The following is a 14,204-nucleotide window of genomic DNA, read 5'->3' as shown; positions in this document are numbered from 1 at the left end:
CGCCGCTTTTGTGCAGCGCTGCTTTCACCCTGTTGAATTCGCCCTGTGCTTGCCTAGGTCAGCCCCAATATCCTGATAAATTCGGAGTTTGTGTCCTTCCCAACTGCAGTTCCTGGACAGCCTGGCCCAGCAGTATTCTTTCCCAGTCCTGGTACCGCTGTAATTTGGCTATGATGGCCCTTGGTTGTTCCTCGGCCTTGGGTTCAGTCACAGTCCAGTGAGTCCTGTCTATTTCTGGTGGGTTAGGGAAGGTCTCCCTTACCACCAGGTTGCCCAGCATTTGGGCCACGTGGTTCGTGGGGTCTCTGCCTTTGTTTCATTCTGGTAGGCCCACGATCCGCAGGTTCTGCCTCCTTGACCAATTTTCCTGGTCCTCAACCTTCCCACTCGGGTTACCCTGCGACGCAACCAGTCTCTCCACCTCTTTTCCAGTACCACGATCCGGTCACTTTGGTCGGTTGCAGCTCTTTCAAGGTCTTTGATGGTAGCTTCCTGGGCCTTCGCTTTCTTTCGGCCCTACTCAGAGCGATCTGTATTTACACCAGAGATTCGGCGACTGCATCTTTCCTCGTGGCCTGTATGTCCGTTTTAATTTCTTGACGGTGCTCTTTCATTGCTTCTGAGAGGGATGCCGCCTCTAGTTCCCTCACGGTGAGGGAGGGTTTTGTACTTGGCTGTTCCGCCCTTTTCGCTCTGGCGAGGCCGCCGCTCCGCAGCCTCATGCGCTGATCCGCTCGTCCGATTGCCTCTGCTCCCGACCTCTTCCACGTCTGGTCCCCGCACAGCCCCTGGCCTGGCCTTTTCCCGTCATTTTATTTCTCCTTCTTTCGTCTCCTGTGTTCTTCACGTTCGGGGAACAAATCGATGGGAGTTTTGGCGAATTTCTTTTTTTTAAATGTGATCGTTTTCTGGTTCTGTGGGAGGAGAGCGAGAAACAGAAAGACGCTGAAGGAGAAAAAAAAGGGGAAAAGAAAAGAGAAAAAGAAAACCCCTCCCCCCAAAAACCGAAAAGGCGAAGAGAACTGAGAAAGCAAAAACCCCACTAAAAACAAACCACGCGTTAAAAAAACGAGACGAAGAACCACGAGGAGAAAAAAAAACGGAGTTATCCTTCGATTGGGCTGATAAGCCCAAAGTGCCGGCACCTGCGCAGGAGCCACCTACGATGCGGCCGTTACTCATCCTAACCCCCGAGGTAACTGGGCAAAATTCATGGTTCTTTGCTTAAATGCATGTAGCTTTCTGCACAATGATTTAAGGGCACAAATTAAGGTTACTAGGTATGATCTTCTAGCTATTACAGAGATGTGGTTACAGGGAGATCAAAACTGGGAACTAAATATTCGGGAATATGTGACTTTTCATAAGGATAGGCAGGATGGAAAAAATGGTGGGCTAGCTTTGTTAGTACGAGCTATAATAAGTACAAAAGCACAAAATGATCTTGGATCGGAAGATGTAGAAACTATTTGGGTGCAGGTAAGAAATAACAAGAGGAAAAAGGCACTGGTGGAAGTAATCTCTAGGCCCCCCAAGTCCTGCAGGATGGAGAATAAATCAGGAGGTAATAAAGGCATGTAAAAAAGGCAGTACGTCAATCATGGGTGACTTTAATCTTCATTTAGATTGGGAAAATCAAATTGGATGAGGAAACGTTCATAGAGTGTATTTAGGACAGTTTCCTAGAACAATATGTTGTGAAGCCAACCAGGGATCAGGCTATTTTGGATTTGGTAATGTGTAATGAGGCAAGTTTAATAAAGAATCTCAGAGTAAAAGATCCCCTCAGAAGCAGTGACTATGACATGGCATAATTTAGCATTTAATCGGAGAGTCAGAAATAACTGTGCTGCACTTCAATAAGAGTAATTATAAAGGAATGAGGGCATAGTTGGACAGAGTGTACTGGGAAAGGACTTTAGTAGGAAATACAGTTGATCAGCAATGGCAGGCGTTTCTGAAAATAGTTCATGACCACAAAAATATATATATCCCGGTGAGGAAGAAGGATTCTAGGAAGGGTTAAATCAACCATGGTTAACCAAGGAAGTCATAGAATCATAGATGTTACAGTGCAAAAAGAGGCCATTCGGCCCATCAAGTCTGCACCAGTTCTTGGAAAGAGCACCCTATCCAACCCCACACCTCCACCCTATCCCCATAACCCCATAACCCAGTAACCCCACCCAACACTAAGGGCAATTTTTTAAACTGAAAGAAAAAAATGTATAATGTGGCAAAGATTAGTGGTAAGACAGAGGGTTGGGAAAGTTTTAAAAATCTACAAAAGATGCCCAAAAAATAATAAAGAGGGAGAAGATAAACTATGAGGGTAAACTAGCAAGTGATATAAAAATGGACACCAAGAGTTCCTTTAAATAAATAAAAAGGAAGACAGAGGCCAAAATAAACAGAGGCCCCTTAGAGAATGAGGCTGGGGAAATAATAATGGGGAACCAGGAAATGATGGAGGAGTGAAACAAATACTTTGTATCAGACTTCACAGTGGAAGGCACATTCCAAAAATAATTAATCAAGGGGCAGTAAATAAATACAATAATAACCACTAGAAATATGTACTAGGAAATCTAATGGGGCTAAAGGCTGATAAGTCCCCTGGACCTGATGGGTTGCATCCTAGGATATTAACAGCAGTAGCTTGGATGCATTGGTAGTAATCTTCCAAGAATCTTTAAATTCTGGAAAAGTCCAGGAGAATTGGAACACTGCCAATGTAACACCTTCATTCAAAAGAGGGAGACAGAAAACAAGTAAATGTCGGCCAGTTAGCTTAACTTATGTCATTGAAAAAATGGTAGAATGTTAGAATCCATTATAAAGGATGTATTAGCAGAACATTTAGAAAATAATAATATAATCAAACAAAGTCAGCAGGACTTCATGAAGGGGAAATCATGCCTGATAAATATATTAGAATTCTTTGAGGTGAAAACAAGCAGGGTAGATGAAGGGGAACCAGTAGATGTAATATACTTGGATTTCCAAAAAGCATTTGATAAGGAATCACACAAAAAGCTACTTAATAAGATAAGAGCCCATGGTGTTGGGGGTAGTATATTAGCATGGATAGAGGATTGACTAACTGATAGAAGACAAAGAGTTGGGATAAGAGGAGCATTTTCAGGATGGCAACCTGCGGAGTGCCACAATAATCTGTGCTGGGACAATTATTCACTTGAATGAGGGAAGAGAATTAGCACTATTGCTAAGTTTGTGGATGACATAAAAATAGGTGGGAAGGCAAGTGGTGAGGATTGCACAGACTCTACAGAGGGATATGGACAGTTTATGGGAGTGGGCAAAAACTTGGCAGATGGAATATAATGTAGAAAAATGTGAAGTTTTGCACTTTGGTATGAAGAACAAAGGAGTAGCATATTATTTAAATGGAGAAAGCTGCAGCACAGGGATTTGGGGATGTCTTGCATAAATCACAAAAAGCTAGCATGCAAGTTCAGCAGGTAATTGGGAAGGCAAGTGCAATGTTTGCCTTTATTTCAAAGGAAATGGAATATAAAAATAGGGAACTCTTGCTAAATCTATACAAGCTAGACCACACCTGGAATACAGTGAACAGTTTTGGTCCCCTTATCTAAGGAAAGATATGCTGGCATTAGAGGCAGTCCAGAGATGGTTTAGTAGGTGGATTCCGGGCAAAGAGAGATTTTCTTATACGGAGAGGTTGAGTAGTTGGGCCTGTACTCATTGGAGTTTAGAAGAATGAGAGGTGACCTTATTGAGACAAAAGGATTCTCAGGGGGCTTGACAGGGTAGATGCTAAGAGAATATTTTCTCTTGTAGGAAGGTCTAGGACCAGAAGGTAGAATCAAAGAGTAAGCAATGCTCATTTAAGACAAAGATCAGGAGGAACTTGTTCTCTCACAAGGTAGTGAATCTGTGGTGATTGGGTTCATTGGAGCCTGAACTACCTGCTCTGTGGGGGGTTGAGGCGCTTTTCTCTTCTGGGGCTTTCCCTGCGCACATGTTCCCTGAACATACCTCTGCGCTGTCTCACTCAATTCTTCCCAATCAGGGCTGTCTTCCTCATCTGACTGTGAACCAAAGGTTTCCTGGAATCCTTTTTGAACTGAAAGCAGAGATTGCAGTTCTGCAATCTGCTTCCTGCACTTTGCATGATTTAGTGAGCTTTGTCTTTGCTCCGTGGTGGCAGCATGGAGTGCTCTTAACGCTGCCTTTAGGTCACTGCACTGCCTTTGCAATGCCTCTACCTGCTTCTCTGTTTCCTCTCGTACCAGGACTGCACGTTGTGTGTCCTGATAGACCTTTTCGTACTGGGATTGGAAGCTGCTTAAGTGCGCCGTCCTTTGCTGCTAACTTCCTTCTTAATTCTACGTTTTCTTTTTCTATCTCGCTCACATCAACCTTGCTCATTCGATGTGCCTCCTCTATCTCTCTACGGAGTGTCCGAACGACCTCCTCTGTGCCTCGCAATTGTGCCAATCAGGACACGATTGCCATCGGCTTCCGAGCTTTTCCCAAGCTTTTCTTATGGATTTCGCTAAGGTCTCCCACCAAGTATGTGAAATGAAATGAAATGAAATGAAAATTGCTTAATGTCACAAGTAGGCTTCAAATGAAGTTACTGTGAAAAGCCCCTAGTCGTCCTATACTCCCGGGACCTGTTTCCTCATTTTCACAGAATTCGCTCCAAAGGGGCCATCCTTTCCCTTTGAGGTACTTTCTGATTTCCTCTTCCCAAACGGGACACTGACCTACTCTGCTGCTGGTCGCTGCGACCACAAATTCTTCGGGGTTCATGAGGTGTTGCATGGCCTGCATTGCCATCTTTCCTCTCTGAATACTTCTCTTAAAATTTGGTACGTGGGGTACTAAGGCGGTGCTGTAATTACAGGTCTGGCTTTCGCTATTTTCCGGAATACAAACTCCGGACAGTTTTGTTGCAACAAAAAAATCTATCAGTTTACCTTATAGCCCTGTTAGTTACGCATGCATTAACACACTTCCGAATTATGAGGATTGATCAGAACTGCTTGAACACTTGTGGTTTTTCTGTTCCCAATTGGATTTCTAGTTCAAATTTTTGGGTTCTCCCGGAGTGGTTAAGCCACTTCTACATCAGGTCCCGTCAGGATGTTGCCAGTAACATGTTGTTAACTTTTGGTTGGTTCAATTGGCTCTGTTCTATAACCTTTGCTCTAGAGTCGCCAGGTATTTTTATGATACCGCCACGAGGTTCAAGTTCAAGTAATGATCAATAACTCAACACACCAATTAGTAAGATTCAAATCAACACACATTTATTGTACACAGTAAATCGCTACTCATGCATAAACTCTACTTTCTAGGCTATTTCTATAGCTACCAGGCCTATACTTAGCTTCGGACTGGCCCACCAGGTCAGGGGAACAAATGGCCCTTCGTTCGAGTTCTGAGTCTGCGGGATTCAAATGCTGGTATGGACTGGTAGCTAGGAGCACCTATCTCGTAGTGAGCATTGACTTGAGACTTACTTTCTTGGAGGCCGCCGGACAGTTCACTCTCAGGAGTTGCTTCGCGTTGCTGAGTGACCCTGTCAAGAAGGACGATTTGAACTTGGGGTCTTTACTTTATAGTCCCCAGGGGCTTCCCGCCCTACGGGCCGGAGGCCGTACCTGGTTTCAAGTGATTGGACTTCGTTCCAATCACTTGGTTCGATTTCTCCAATGCTGGAGCGGTTCCCTGATCATTGGGCGGTCTTTAAGTGTCCGTTACCCTCTTTTGTGTTGGCTCCTGCTGGCGCCGAGGAGTCTGGCTTGGCTTTGTTTACCTTAAAATGTTTTGATTGTTCCCGGGGATCGCTCATTACTATGTAGATGGCTGCTACATTACTATGCAGATGGCTGCTTGTATCGATGCTGTCTGGGTTTCTGCAGAGTCTAATACACAGTAAACTTGCACCTGCTAGTTTTTGCCTGTGTTGGCTGAATTTCCCTTCAGCCTTTGCTGTTCTCCATTTTAAGTCGGGAAGTGGCCAACTCAGGTGGCTACAACCTGTAATACAGTATCAGTGCCGTAATACATGGAATGTGTTAGTAGTGGTGTTTACCACATTATGTGTTACTAGTGGTGTTTACCACAATGTCCAAGGCAGAGAGTGCGCCAGGGAGGGAAGGTGAGTGTGCAAGGACATGGGAGGCCTCACATGTTGGCTGTGGGGGTCCTGTGAATGGGGAGGGGGGTGGTTCCAGGCAGGGATCATGGGAGTGATATGGTTCTAAAGGACAGGGTCGGTGTGACTATGGTGGGTCCTGGGGGTTGAATGTAGGGTACTGGACAGTGGAGGGAACTGTCACAGTGAAAAAAGTAGCATGATGCTGTAGGATGGCAGGTCCGATAGCAGGCGGGCACTGGGGGTGGGGGTGCGGGGCAATGGAAACAGACAAAGCATGTGAGGCAGATAACAGGAGACGTGAGGGTCAGCATGGACATGGGGACTGTGGTAGGGGGGCAAAAAATTGGCCCCCCTTAGCCAGGGTACAAAGATGGGACCCAGCATTCATTTTGTGACAAACCAGGACAAAGGTTCTGTAGCTCATAACTGACACCATAGAGAAAATGGTGTCCTGCCTGGACATAGCAAATCTGAATCAGCCCACACCCTCAAAGACATTAGTACAGACACAAAGACACACTGATAAGACACTCAACCTAAGATCCTGATAATAGCTGAAACAGACAGCAAACAGAGATAACATTTTTTAAAACAAAGAGCAAGGGATCAGTGATTTAAAACACAAAGATAGAAGACCGGGAATAACTCACTTGTTGAATGCTGGTTTCTATGAATGAAACCCATGTGACCCGCCTGTGAATGGACGGCCCTTTTCTCATGAATGGGGAGTGCTGACTAGGCTATCACTTGGAAATATATTTTGATATCTCTGACCCTTAAAATAATGATTATCTTTGACGGGACAACTTTAGTCAAGTTGAACTGTGTGAATGTATCTTTCTACGAAGTGTCTACATGCTGAAACCTTTCTGCTGATCTTGGGAGAAGCACTGGGTTAGACCAGGCGCTTTCCTCACCCGTGTAAAATAAACTGATGTGTTGGGTGCTCTGGATCCGTGGAACACATACAGGCGTGGATAGGAAGAGAGCGATCTTCCTGGTGTCTGAAGCAGCTTCCCGGTCTGTGGCTTCCAGGTAGAGCTGGAAGCGTTGTTTGAATATCTTCCAGTTGGCCCCTAGGTTACCGGTGATGCAGAGCGACGGCGGCGGGCGGACGCTGTCCATTTTGCAGGATGGCTGTATGCTGGTGGAAGGCAGATCACTTGCAGGTAGGTCTAAGAAGTTCTAAGATCCCTCAACTACTGGTACCATGATGTGTTGGGTGCTCTGGATCCGTGGAACACATACAGGCAACCAACACTTAAAATAGTACAACACTATTTTATTAAGTTAGAAACTGTTGAACATACTTTCACTGTGGGTTAACACGATGTTAGATTAAACTAAAGACCTATGCCTGTCCTAACCAGTCTATGCACTCAGCACATGGTGAAGATCTGTGTTGTAAGCTGTAAGCTCTGTCCTTCTGAGAGGCTGCATCCCGAATGAGCGGGAACTCTGATGCCCTCTGTCTATATAGTGAGTGTGCTCTAACTGGTGATTGGCTGCGGTGTTGTATCTGTTGATTGGTCTTGCTGTGTGTCCATCAGTGTGTGTCTGCACCATGATATACTGGTGTATATTATGACATAAACTACTTTTGAAGGCTGGAACATAACTCTGAGCGTGGAGTGATTTCTGCAAATGCATCCCCGCTAACAGGGACGGTAATGAGTGTGGGCTCAAAAAGGAGAGAAACGAGATGGGTGGAGGGTGAATATAATGTGGGACGTTTAAGGTTAACAGAAGGGAGAGCAATGGTGATATTAGGTGCATTTAAGTTGATGGGTGACGGAAAAGGGTAGAAGGTGGTGGAGCAAGTTTGAAAGGCGATGCACACCATGTTTAAAATGCAATCTGTCGGTAAGTAGGAAGAGAGTATTTTCTGGTGGGTGAAGTTAAAGATCAGAAATGTTCAGGCCTGGAGGGACAGCATCAACGAATGTGCTGACTAGATGGATCACTGCAATTTGTTCACAGATCACCTCAGGCATGCATGATGCTGGCTCCAGGCAAACCTGCCTTTCTACTGACTATGGTCCAGCTGAGGAGGAAGCAGCAGAAGTGTTGATATCCTGCCTGTCGCCACTGCAAGATTCGCTGTCTCCTCACGTGTGCATAATGAATGACTGGCCAGCAGAAGATCACTCTCACTTCCACTCCCACCTCCCAACCTATATTCCAGGCAGCAAGATTCCACCCTGTGTCTCAAGAATGACATCCAGCTGCTCCTATTTTCTATGTCTCTATGTTTCTATGAACTGTAGATATGTCTCATGTGATTTTGAACTAATTACGTTGTGACATTAACTATCCCAATTGCAATCATCTAATCTAACCCCATTCTAACAGTTGATTTTTCTATTCCTCGAACTTCAGAAACACAGGAGTCAGCTGTCGCTCACATTTTTACAAAGCATTAATCTGACTATATTTACCTCAGTACAAGAAATGCACCATTCAGCCCACTCAGAGGCTATGTAAACTCTTGTAAATGGCATAAAAATAAACAAAATCCCAAACCAATGAGGGAAAAAAATGTAGAATTGTCTTCCTGTTCCTTTTAGGTGATTATAACTCAGCTAGAAAACCACTCTGGCCCTGCTTAATGTTGTACAGTGCCTACCTCTTGTGGGAGGTGATAACTGTCCCAGCCAGAAATTGGTCCAGCCCTTGCTTGAAGAAGTTAAGCAAATCAATGTTCACTGCACAAGTTGGTAGGTCCACAAATCCACTCTTCTCTGGGAAAGGAGTCGACTTTGAACATCCAGCCAAGTTTGTTGTTCCTTTGCATAACATGAGATTGTGAATCCGGTCCTTCATAACCAATTTAGTTGAAACAACTGCCCAGACACAAACACAATCTAAATAAAAGAAAATTACTGCGGATTCTGGAATCTGAAGCGAAAGAGAAAATGCTGGAAAATCTCAGCAGGTCTGGCAGCATTTGTAGGGAGAGAAAAGAGCTAACGTTTCGAGTCCGATGAATGCAATCTAATCTCTTCGCCATTGTATAAGCTTCAGTGAAATTACCCTTAAATTTGTGTTTCTCTAAAGTTTGGAGACCCAGGGGTGAAATTCTTCCCCAACGGCGGGATGTCCGCCGACTGGCGCCAAAGACGGCGCCAATCAGACGGGCATCGCGCCGGCCCAAAGGTGCGGAATGCTCCGCATCTTTGGCGGCCTAGCCCCAACATTGAGGGGCTAGGCCGACGCCGGAGGGATTTCCGCCCCGCCAGCTGGTGGAAATGGCGTTTGTTGCCCCGCCAGCTGGCGCGAAAATGCGGCGCATGCGCGGGAGCGTCAGCGGCCGCTGTCAGTTTCCCGGCGCATGCGCGGGAGCGTCAGCGGCCGCTGTCAGTTTCCCGGCGCATGCGCGGGAGCGTCAGCGGCCGCTGTCAGTTTCCCGTGCATGCGCAGTGGGGAGAGTCGCCTCCGCCATGGTGGAGGCCGTAGCGGAGGCGGAAGGGAAAGAGTGCCCCCACGGCACAGGCCCGCCCGCGGATCGGTGGGCCCCGATCGCGGGCCAGGCCACCGTGGGGGCACCCCCCGGGGTCAGATCGCCCCGCGCCCCCCCCCAGGACCCCGGAGCCCGCCCACGCCGCCTGGTCCCGCCGGTAAATACCAGGTTTGATTTACGCCGGCGGGACAGGCAATTTCTGGGAGGGACTTCGGCCCATCCGGGCCAGAGAATCCAGCGGGGGGTCCCGCCAACCAGCGCGGCCCGATTCCCGCCCCCGCCCAATCTCCGGGAGCGGAGACTTCGGCGGGGGCGGGATTCACGGCGGCCAACGGCCATTCTCCGACCCGGCGGGGGGTCGGAGAATGACGCCCCAGGTCTTTCAGTTTGTTTTCCTAACTAAGATACATTAAACTAGGAATTATATTTTTGGCCCTTCTTTGCATCCTTTCAAAACTGGATACAGTTTTCCAACTCAGGTTTTTATGCAAGGTCAACATGTTTTGTTTTAAGATGAGCTTTTCTGTACATACAGCCTTTTTGCCCCAGCTGTTGTTTCATAACATTGATCATGAATCATTAGAGATCAATGCACGAGGATTTCCCAATCTCTTTCTTTTTCCATCGGTATTAGTTATTTTCCCTCAAGAGTGGCATGTATATTCAATGAGCACCTTTCTCTCAAGCATAATTCTGAGATTTCTCAAATTTCAAAATACATAATTATTCCTGCACAGCAACCTCATAACCAGAATCCTATAACGTCACTAAAATCACTCATATTTTTGAAATAATCTAATAAATATATATTTTTCTTTTGGCCTGAAGGACAAACAGTGAGCCATCCATCACAGTTACCCTCCCAGATGCTCTCATTCCAACCTCAACCCACAGATGAAGTGAAGCATACCTAAATGAGGCTATCACAGATTTCTATGGCAACCAGGTGAGCAGCTGCAGGCATCCATATATGGCTCCTCTTCCTTATCCTCCTTCTTCTTCTCCTCATCCTCAGATGCCAGCTGTTCTTCCTCCTGCTGCACTCCTTTCTGGAGTGGGATGTTGCGAAGGGCACCATAAACTGCAGCAATCCAGGAGACCCTTGGTGAGGAATGTGGGAAGGCACCTGCAGATCTGTTAAGAGACCTGAAGAACTTCCAGATGAAACCAAGGGCATGTTGTATGATTGTTCTTGTGGTAATGTTGTATATCTTGTCAGGGAAATAAAGGTAGTTTTAAGGGGTTTATATTTGTATTAGTAAACATTAGAAATAAGGTATATTAAGTGGGTTTAATTTCATGCTTCTGTGCATGGTGGGGTAAAACCTATAGAATCATAGAATTTACAGTGCAGAAGGGGGCCATTCGGCCCATTGAATCTGCACCGGCTCTTGGAAAGAACACCCTGCTTAAGTCCATGCTTCCACCCTATCCCTATAATCCAGTAACCCCACCTTTTGGAATCTAAGGGGCAATTTAGCATGGCCAATCCACCTAACCTGCACATTTTTGGACTGTGGGAGGAAACGGGAACACCCAGAGGAAACCCATGCAGAAACAGGGAGGAAGTGCAAACTCCACACAGACAGTCACCCGAGGCTGGAATTGAATCCGGGTCCCTGGAGCTGTGAGGCAGCAGTGCTAACCACTGTGCATGCTGGACATAGATGTTTGCATGTGTGGGGATTGGTTTCAGTTCTAACTGTGTTTCTATTATGCTCAGAGGGGGTTATGGTGTAGGGAATAACTAGAAGTAGCAGTGGTTGCTTAGCACCTGCACCTTTTAAGGCAGGAAGGTTTTGATGTTTTAGTTTTTTAGTTAAATTTGTTTGCAGTTGAAGAAGTGCATCAGGGAGTGAACACCTCTAAACTCAGCCAGAAGAAAGGCTGGACAGGATAAGGGAGCTGCAAAGAGGCAGGCTTCCCAAGAACCAGATACTGTCCAGATAACCAGGGAATTGGAACATAAAGAATATCTGAAGAAGACTGAATAATAATAATAATAATAACCTTTTATTGTCACAAGTATGAAGTTACTATGAAAAGCCCCAGAAGTTAACAGAGCAGAGATCAGGGGCACATTTCAGCGACTGCTTTGCCCCCGGCATGGATGCGGTCATGCCGAGTGAATAGCAGGAGAGGGCAAAATCAAGGTTCGCGCCAGACGCGAACCATTTTGTGATTCCACTCACCTGCTCCCGGTGGCAAGTTCCAGATGACGCCCCAAAATGGTGAGAATATCATTAACCCTCATTTGCATTCATTTCAATCTCATTAACAAGATTGAAGTCGAATGCAGTAACCTACCAACTTGCCAGCAGGAAGTCACACGGGCATCTTTCGTACTTCTTTTCAAACATGTGAAACTAGCACAATGGCTATGAGGGGAGGTGAGGAGGTGAATATCCATTTCCATGTTCCACCAAAGATCTCAAGGGCACTGGAGCTGCTGCCCCAGTACTTGGGGGGAGGAGGTTAGGGTGGAGGGGCATACCTCTCAGTGGGGTTGTGCTCACAGAGTAGCAGGCACACACTTGCATGAAACCCGGGCATATAGAGCATCTTTCATCTTCCGAATGCATCTGTTGGCAGATGACTGATATGTCACACGTATCCCCACACGAGGCCTGGGATGACCGGGTGGAATAGATGTTTACGGCTGCAGTGACCTTCATAGTCACCGGGAGTGAGTGTCATCTTCCTCCACTGGGAGCCATGTCCACGACGACATGGCACAGGTGCCGCACTGTCTCTCTGCTGAGACGCAGTCTCCTGTGGCACATAGTGTCCGTCAGTTCATTGAATGACCAACGACACCTGTACACCTTGGGCCATCGCTGGCCTCCACGTCTGAGTCCATCCTCAGTCTGATGGGCGCCTGGCTCTTCAAGGTATGCGGCGGCACCCATACATGGGATGCTGACTCCACTTGTATTATCTCTGCTGCCTTCTACAGTGTCTGCCTGCCTCGGCTGCCACAAGCAACGTGAGGATGGCCTCCGCTGAATCAACCCCAGCAAATCGGGAAGGAATTGGAGAAGGAGAGAGATTGACAATTAGGCAAGGCTTCCATCCCGGGACCCTCAACTCCCCAACCCTCCCCCACCCTTACCATGACTGTCCCACCATCTCTCAGAGTTCCATTCAGTGAGCCAGCTATACTGCCAAACCTTGCTCAGCAGACTCACCCCCCGGCCATGACGAATGTGATATAAAATAGTTACTTTAGAGATATTAGTTACTGTAATGTAGAGATAGGCCAGTCTCATTCTGGCGAGTTCACAGACAAAGGATTTCAGACCGCATGGCAAAGCAAGGAGGAGGTGTGTCCACCAAAGGAGGAGAAAAGGATGCTGGGTAATAGGGGCCAGAGGAAGGGATTGGAAGTGAGCCAATCAGAATGTATGACCAGGTCAGGAGGGGTATAGGATGACCTCTGGGAATCGTGTATGTGAAACTTGATACCATTTGAATTGATTTGCAGAGATTCCTTTGTCTCTTTGTTCATTCACTTTCCGGGGTGTAAGAGACTGGATGTGTCTTATGCCTCTGAGGTGAATCAGGCTTGCAAGCCAAATAAAATAACTAATGCTGTACCTGCAAATCCATCTCGACTTTTATTGAGGCCAGACTGACGGGTAAAGAAATTTGGGATTTGTCAGCCACATCAGACGTACCTAGACCCCAGACCTCAGAGCACTACCGGAAACATTAGTAAGACCGTGCACAGTTGCCCTCTGCTTACCCACACATTTGCCCTTTTGTCACGAGAAGATCCACAGTGGTGGTGCCCTGCAATTTGAGAGTTGAGGAGCATGAGGCGCTCTCACAACTAACAAGGCTGATTCCTCATTTGAAATAGCCTTCAGCTGTGAAACTAGAGGCTTCTCACAGTCAAAAGTAGTGAAATTGAATTTCAGGATAGAAACAGCAGCAGGGCTCTGTCCTGGATGAGTTTGGTAGGACAGGCAGGCTGCTGCTGTGGTTGCCCCTGTTATGGGCCTCCACAATATCGAAAGATGGCTTGAAGGCCTCACTGACGCAAGAACATCCTTCTTCAGATAAGGAGACCAAAATGCATGCATATTCCAGGTCTGACCACACCAAGGCCCTTTATAATTGTAGCAAGACATTCCTCCTTCCTTACTCAAATCCTCTCACAATGAAGGTCAGCACACCATTTGCCTTCTTTTCTGCCTGCTTCACCTGCAGGTTTACCTTCAGCGATTGTTGTACAAGAACACCAGGTCTCGTTACTAATTTCCCTCTCCTAATTTATGGCCATTCAGATAACAGTCTGCCTTCTCGTTTTTGCTATCAAAGTGGATCATCTCAAATTTATCCAAATTAGCTTGCATCTGCCATTCATTTGCCTACTCACTCAACTTGTCCAAATCACACTGAAGGATCTTTGCATCCTCCTCACAGCTCATTCTCCCACCCAACTTATGCCATCTGCAAATTCAGAGATATTACATTTTGTTCCCTCATCTAAATCATTAATATATATTGTGAATAGCTGGGTTCCCAGCACCATGTGGTAACCCGTTAGTCACTGCCTGGCAAAGACCGATTAATCCTTACTCTTTA

The 14,204-nt window shown here is 46.4% G+C and overlaps 1 long non-coding RNA gene across 1 annotated transcript; it reads left to right on the top strand.

Annotated features, from left to right (window-relative positions):
- Positions 1 to 1,001: 1,001 nt before the first annotated feature.
- Positions 1,002 to 8,693, top strand: LOC140425732 (uncharacterized). Its single transcript, XR_011947957.1, has 2 exons — positions 1,002 to 1,195; positions 8,135 to 8,693. It is a non-coding gene; the product is annotated as an uncharacterized lncRNA (long non-coding RNA).
- Positions 8,694 to 14,204: the final 5,511 nt, after the last annotated feature.

Source organism: Scyliorhinus torazame, chromosome 6 (genome assembly GCF_047496885.1).
Source record: "Scyliorhinus torazame isolate Kashiwa2021f chromosome 6, sScyTor2.1, whole genome shotgun sequence".
Classification (NCBI taxonomy): Eukaryota; Metazoa; Chordata; class Chondrichthyes; order Carcharhiniformes; family Scyliorhinidae; genus Scyliorhinus; species Scyliorhinus torazame.
The sequence above is the reverse complement of the archived record's forward strand: the minus strand, read 5'-3'. Positions and strand labels throughout refer to the sequence as shown.